Consider the following 8,181-nt stretch of genomic DNA (forward strand, 5'->3'; position numbering starts at 1 on the left):
GGTTGTCTAACAACCTTCCGGAGGAGTGGAAACAGCCTCCCCCCTCCAATATCTCTAGCAACTTTTAGGAAAAAAATTCAACTCATTAAGCGAAAACATGGTGTGACATGATCTCTGTGGAGACCCAGGGTCTGGTCTAGGTTTGGTAATACAGGTAATACCTTGAAATACTGTAACTAGTCATTCAAGTCCTTATTTCCCTGGAAAATTTTTAAATTACCTTGTGAAGTAACATTTAACTCAAAGTAGTTAGCTTGGAGTTGCAAAGCAAGGCAGCTACAGCCGTGCTATCTGTCCTACAGTACAGTGGGAAGCCTGAAGGTCTCATAGATGTAATGCAAAGTTGGCATTTCTCTGAATTGCTTTCTGCTCCCCTTCAAAACTCATTATGCTTTAATAAAAATGATGATTTACGTTTTGACAGGGGGAAGGTTCTTCTGCACATTTTTCAGCAAAAACACATCTTCTGCACATTTTACATACAAAAACAGCTTGCAGTCGTTACCAGATGTACAGGAGAAGATCACACACCATTCCTTACACCCATTGAAATGACTTGCTAGAGACGGACAGGAGAGGATGTTCCATGCTTTCCTGTCCCGAAAAGCAGATTCAAGCAAAGGACATGCAATTTCAGCACAGGATATACCTTGATTAAACTTTATTGATGTAAGAAAATCACTTGTTCACTCAAGAATGACCTAAGCCCAGAAATGATGGTCATGGATGGTGACTCAACACTGTTCCCTATCAGCATTTTTTTACGATTCAGCGGTGGCAGCTCCTTGCTGTTGGGGTGATAAAGCAGGTAGTGCTGCAAAGGACAAACAGACTTTTTTCTTGTGCCAGGACATTGTGCCTGTTTTATACCTAAGGTAGCCAGATTGTGTGGGTCACTTTGTCTTGGGCCAGTGAGGAGCCGTGTGTGGGAACCCCACCTAGGGCCCTGTGGAGCCCATCACAGGCACGAGGCTGGGGACAGTGTTCACCAGGGTCTATTTTAGCTGAGGAAGGCTTTGCTCTAAGGGAGAAAGTTCATCCAGTGGCAACACAAGGTACCTAAGTCAGACCCCTGCTCTCTCCATTGACTACAGAAGGACCCAAAGAAGGGAGCTGGCCTCCCCTAAGGATAGGTTTTGTCAACACCTCGCTCAGCTGTGCCCTCTGGGCATGATGAACTGTTGTGAAGATGTGAAAGCTGCAGGACATCTCTGCATTTTAAAATTAATATTTTATGTTCCTTTACCAATCTGCTGCTTCTCATGATGCTGGGATAGGGAGGAAAATCTGCAGAAAAGCCAACACTGCATAAGAATAGCTTGATAAATTGAGCGTGAGAAATTTCAGGAAACACTGAGTGTGATGTTTTGTCCAAATCTGTGTGCCGCGCTCTACTGACACAGTAAGGACTCCATCATCAACAAGCACAAGAGATGATAAATGGGAAGGTCCTAGGAGGAGTGAAGCTCCTAATAACCTGCTGGCAGAAGTCAGACACTCAGCCCGATAGCGAAGCAGTGGGGGGAAAAAAGTGCTGGGCTGGGAGCCCCAAGACCCATGAAGGGTTCAAACTAGATCTGTGAATGGTGAAGGCTATTTAGCTGGGGGAGCCCAAGCAGGACCAGCACAAGAGCAACTAGATACTGGACCCAGCAAGCCACTACATCAGGTGTGAGACACACAGGGGAGAGAAGACGCCTGCTCACAGTCCAGCAGAGAGACTGTTGTGCTGCTTTAGGATATTGCATGTATTACAGCTGGGAAAGTTATGATGCTGTTAACGATCCCCTGCTGTCTCATTTTGCAGATATTGCAGATATCTTCATTAGTACTATGTGCAGCTCTGAGTCCTGTTAAAGGAATTTTTAATTTAATTTTCTTTGGAAAGGAAGCAAAACAGGATTGGTGGATGCTGTTTGAAGTCTGGCGGTCTTTCCTAATGATCATCTACCATGATTTAACTTTTTTCCTTTTTTAATTTTATTAACTAATGTGAATATCAAACATATATTTAATGCCACATAGACTATGGAGATATTAAGTCCATTACATAGAATGGTCTTTTTTGTTAGCTATAATGTATATGCTATCCAAATCCATTAGTACTAGATAGAAATCCTCTTGCTTCCGAATGATTAGATAACTAATAGGACGATTGAATGCTCTGGACTGCAATTCCTCAATACCAATTAACACCTCATTTTCAGGATTTGGTGACACTGATTTTCTCTTTGTAGATGAAATTATAGAAAAAGATGTCACAAAAACTCTACAAGAAAATGGAGTATGTTGCTTCTTAATAAAAGATGTTTGAGATTTATATGATATATCTAAAAAAAGAAAATACATTTTAAATGTTAAGTAGTTATATTTCAAAAAATGTAAGACTTTTTATATGAGTGCAACTTTTCTTTAGCAGTTGAGAGGGTCTCTTTGGAGAGTATGGCTCATTTTAGATTTGGTTGCCATAAACAAAGTCAACAATGCCAAGTTATATTCTGGAATTCAAGGCAAGTTTTGCTTCTAGCTATGCAGACCCACAGGGATGCTGAGGTGACCTGTCTTGTGTGTTTGGTCGTCATGTCCTACGTAGAGAACTATAGGGCTTCAGTAGCCAAAGTCCACTATTTTTTTTTAGTTCAGCTTGAACTTGTGAAAAAGAATTTGCATGAAAGTGAACAAAATACCAAAACACCATTCAGGTACTCTATATACAGCCCATACAGCCAAATTCCTACTTCTGATTCTTACTTCTAAAGGTTTTTTTTTGACGTATTTTTTCCTGTTAACATCCCAACTCTGTCTAAGCAGAGCATGTAATGTTTGCAGTTTTTCTCTATGTTTTGCAAACCCAATACTTATACTGCTAACCTTATGCTAATTTAAATATTGTTTTCTACTCTTTAGCATTCAAAAGCCCACTAAAAGAGTTAAAATTAGAAGGTGGCTTGACACTTAGAATCCCCAGCTCACATTAGCACTGCTTTTACATAAATGCAACACTAAGATTTCTTAGGGCCTGTCCAGGATTTTTAGTGCCTGTTCTTTATTAAGTGCTTTGCTGTATGTGGAGAAAAAATAGCCCATCGTTTGTATAAAGAAGGATAGAAAAACTGGGGAGTACTTCTCACTCATTTTCAGTCTTCCATTGAAGTTCTACTCCTCACTTCCCTCTGTCCTAAACTAACGGCTTCTCCCACACTTGCCTGCTTGTGGCCGAGGTGTTAATCCAGCACAGGACACTGCCGCAGGACACTGTGGGCAGTCGTTCAGCAGCAGTTTCTGGACTGCAGGACACGCTGGGAGCGATGCTGGCAAAGGGTGTTGAGTGGTGTCTCCAAAACGTCTTCCTAGTGCTGTGGAGTTTCAGGGAGCTTCTCTGCTGAGGGAGCCAGGAGATAGGAGCCAGCACAGACACTGGCTGCACGGATGTGTTGGGAGGTGGTTACCACAGGCTGCTATAAGTCTATGACTTACCAAGTTGGTGGTGGGAAATCAAATGTCACTGCTTTCCTGATAGAAGTCTACCAAGCGACTGTACTACAGCTTATTCATGGGTTGAAAGCTGGTACGTGTCTGTCTTTCTATCCATCTGAGCTTTGACAGAACTGGAGAAGACCAACTAGAAAGAAAAATTTACATACCAACAACTTTCCAAAAATCTGGAAGGAGTGATGGAGATTAGGTGAGTGAAAAGATGTATAGGAATAATTCTGCATCACACCTTTAGACATGCCATTAGAGAGAAAAAAAGTAATTAAATTTTTGATAAAAGCTTAGAAACTCTAAAATGGTCTGCAAAGCATATGCAAAAGCTAATTCTGGGGCAGTGCTATGGCTCAGTATCTTGTGAAGTACCAGCTGCAAACTGAATGCTTTATATCCCCTAGGAAAGTAGGCAGTCTTGGCTTTCTAATGATGCAAAGCAATACATTCCTGCCTTAATGCCTCCAAGGGTTCCGTATCTCAAGCCAGACTCTGGTTCAGTGCTGTAGACTTGCTGTTTGGGGGCTGCAGGCAAGTGTAATTTTTGGAGATTAAATTCATGTTTTAGGAAAGAAGGAGAAACCTTTGTCAGGTATGTTGTTTTGTGTTTTAAAATTGTAGCTAGTCTTTGTAAAATGTTGGTGTGAGAAGCCACAATGTGGTGTGTACTTGTTGGTGCTCATTGTTTTCCCAGGAGAAGTCAGGAGGCCAAAGGTGCATGATAAACGGAGCTCATTAGACATTTAGTTGGTTGGCTAATGACCTGCTTTCCAAACCGAGTGTAACTGAGAGTGCCTTTTGTTCCAGTCTCCTGGATATCACATGGTTAAACTGGCCACCAGCCTTTGTGAACCATAGGATGTCGGCTTCTTCATCAGTACAGATCATGTTTCTATTTCCCTTCTTTTCCCAAGAAATCTGGGAGCAGCAGCAGGTTTTCCTGACCTGTAATCAAGCAAATAAGCAATAATCCAGGATTTTCTTAATCACAAAGATCAAGAAATAAAGAAAGAAGTAAAGGGCTTTTCTTACATAAAGCCTTTTATTTAGATGCTGAGAAGGGGTAGCACAGTACACCATGCCTCAGAAACATGGATGCTTTCCCCAACCGTAGCAGTGGTCTACGGGATGATCTCACATTAGTTATTTCACTTTTGGGTTTCAAATACTTGCTTCCCTCTTATCTCATTTTTAAGTTTCCCACATCCAGTGACTTACAGCTGAAGAGTTGAAACTCCATATAACTTAACAAGAAGAGAGTGAACTACTCTGAATTTCAAAGCTTTCCTTGAGTCTGCAGGAACACATGAATGCCTTTACCAGCCAGGGATTTGCAAAAGCAGTCTAGACTTTGTAAAAGCAGTTGTTATTAGTATTAGGTCTCATCTGAAATAATTTATTGGAAAACACTGTATACACAGCAAGGGGAAAAAGAAAATATTCTCAGACACGATAGGATTTCCTTTACGCTTTGATCTTTGTTTTTATAGTCTATAGGAACTAGCATACAAATCAAAATGCCAGCCAGTCTTTTCTGGAAATCTGGGTTCTCACAAAGATGAGCAAGTAATGATAGTTTTGCTTTTGCCCAAATTGGCAGCTTTTCTGTCCCATTGTTTCCTACAGTCCCTCACCTCCTCATTAAGCTGCTGCAGCTAAAACATTTCTCCTCTTTTGACAACTCTCTCCTTCTGATGTTCATGATTAAAAAATATGATAGGAAGATGCCACCTTACAACAGAAGAGGCTCCCCCATGAGTTATCTTCTATAGCTATAGACAATCAATGGTTTCTTCCCCAGAGATTATAACTAGGTGAGGCAGACCAAAGTAGGTAATGATTTGCCCACTAATGAATCTGGAACTGCAAGAGAGAGAATTTACAAGGTTTGGCAGAGGAGATAAGTAGCAGACCTCAAAACTGAACCTAGATGCCCTGACATCCAGCTGTATAACCGTACAGGCACCTCTGCTGTCACTTTGTGGTTGCCAACACAGGGATGTAAATCCAAGCAAGGAGTGCTGAGCACTTTCAGCTCCCACCGAAGTAGGACTCGGAGGTGCTCAGCCCTGTGCTGCCCTCGGTGGGGAGGTGGCACTGGACCTGCTCTAGGCCAGCGCTGGTTCAACCTCTGCCACCCCCAGGCTCTGCTACCTGCCTGCGTCAGCCGCCTCCTCCTATTTCTCATATGTCTCTAATCCACCAAACACACATGTGGGAGTATCTAAATTAAAAATAGCAACCCAGAAAAAAGTGCTGTGCAGTCGGAGAGCTGATTTGCAGCTGAATTATTCATCCCCACGTATCCCTCTCATCCCAGGATGATAGTACCGGAGAGGCGCAGGTGCAGCCTGGCTCAGGGAGTGGCGATGCCAGGGAGAGGCAACAACCTTGCGGGTGTCTTGGTCCCTTGTCAGGAAGCCACATTCCTCACTGGCCAGCTCATCGGTCTTTTTATACCAACTACCACATGAAAACACCTTAAACCACTGCCCCGCTCCCCTCTGCACCACTTCCCTTCACTTATTACCCAATAACCGGACTAACGCAGCTTGGCTCTCACAAACCCAAACTGAATTAGTCCAAGCTTTTAAAAGGTTATTGGAACATCCTGTTCCATTAACACCAAACCTTAGTGGAGAAACACATGAAAAAGCTGTTCCCGTGCTTTTATTGGCCAGGCCCTGAGCTGGGGCGTGTCGGTGGGCTGCCAGCACGTGAAATCGCAATTTGCAGGAGACCATGAGTGATTTTCCCCATGTATCTGCAGGGTGGCCCTTGGTTTTAATCAGCACTCTGGTAGCTGTGATTGCACCGCACATTACAAAAATTTCTGGCAGTTAATTGTCACTTTTTTCCAAGGAATTTTTGTAAATAATTTTTTTATTCCCACAGAGAATCATTCAATTACCAGAGCAACCATAAAAAGCTCAGAAGTCAGAACATCCTGAGACATGAAAGAAGGACAAAAAAAAAAAGGCTTTACCTGAAAGTAGTCTTCACAGTTCCTGGCTGGCATCCTGCTTCCCTTGCCCAGTGTGGCATATTTGGCACGGCCTCCCTCACCGCTGCAGTCCTGGGCTGGAGCCCCACAGGACTCTGCTCAAGCATCCTCCGCAAGGATCCGGCCCTGCTGTGAGACTCATGGGTATGTGAAAGCTGAATGATATAAGAAGAAAATAATGATAATAATAAGAACAAAATAGGCTTTTGGTAGTGCCTCTTCGCTTCTGGCAGACAAAATCTCCCTGTTAACTGGTAATGTAAGCAAGATGTTAAAAGCTTGTATTGCCCGAAACACAGCTCAGCCCCAGACTCCCCTGGGCAATGGTTTCCATGTCTGTGTGCTTCACCATTGGCTCTCCTGTCTGTAGGGTCCCAGCCCCATTTTTTTTCTTCCGTGGTTTCTGTAGGATACCCTCATGGGTGTCATTTTCCTCATCTCATTCCTGCAACCTGGTGTCATGTGCCACCAACTCATTGACAGTTCAGCTGTGGCTGCTTTGGAGGTGTGCTGGCATCTTAGCAGACTAATCTCGTCTCTTCCCCCACAAAACTACAATGACTTCATTCTGAATTACAGCAAAGTGTAGTCCTCAGAAACACATAGTGGAGATGTGAGTCCATGGAAAGACGGTCCCACCTCACTTTGCTGTTGCAGGCATTCAAAAAGGAAGATAGCAATGGCTGCAGTAGCTCCGTACCCTCTCCCATGATCCAGCACATCATTCCAGCTTCCACCTCAGCCTGAAGCATTGCATAGGTGGAGCAGGAGACCCAGGCTGGCTTTGGATGTTAGCCAAAGTGACCAGGGGACTGAAGTGACCAAGAGAAATGAGAAGACACTCAGCAGCTGTAAGTCAGGGATCATCCAAGGAAGCACTTGCTACTTGGATAGAAATGCTACAGTCTCTTAAATTTCCAACCTACTTCTGCAGCTCAGCGATACAGGAGACTGTGCCAGACATCAATCTGGGTGCTTGTCTCAGGGCTTCAGCTTTGCTTTCTTCTACTCGTTGGCACTCACCAGCGTCATCCCTTCGCTGCAGGGGTCCGTTTCTTCCCAGTGGGAGCTGCTGGGAACAGGTCTGCCACTCATACCCACCCGGGCATCCTTTGCTGGGACATAAATGCCCAGGCTTGGGCACTTCCAGAGTACAGCCAGAAAGAAGCCCTCCAGTTTTCACAGCTCTCTGTCTCTTTTGCTAGATTTTATATCACCTTGTCTTTAGCTGATAAATCTCAGCTGTTCACTAACCACTGAAATGAGGCCAATCTCTCCAAAAAGGGCCATTCAGTGACAGTCCTGCTACTTGCTGTATTCATGTATATCCTCCATGCACTTCATTTTTGCAGCTAAACATTAGCTTCATGTGAAGATTTGCTGAGAAGTGAATGATAAAGCAGTCTGGAGAGAGGAGAAGAGAGCCAGGGAATGCTATTTGCATGATGTCAAAAGGGCACCAGATTTTACTGTTCTCTGTGACGAAATGCTGAAAAGCAAGATGAGAAAATGAAGATTTGTTAGCACTGATCGTAGTTCCTCCCTGGCTGGACTCACAAAACAACAAGGACTAGGGAAAAGAGAGAATTTTGAGTGGCATTCAGCTGTATATTTAAGCATGAATCATCCTCCATCTATTGCAAAGTCTCTCTTATTTTTTTTTAAACGTAGTCGAATTTTCATGAAAGAAT

Source organism: Phaethon lepturus, unplaced genomic scaffold (genome assembly GCF_000687285.1).
Source record: "Phaethon lepturus isolate BGI_N335 unplaced genomic scaffold, ASM68728v1 scaffold7202, whole genome shotgun sequence".
Lineage (NCBI taxonomy): Eukaryota > Metazoa > Chordata > Aves > Phaethontiformes > Phaethontidae > Phaethon > Phaethon lepturus.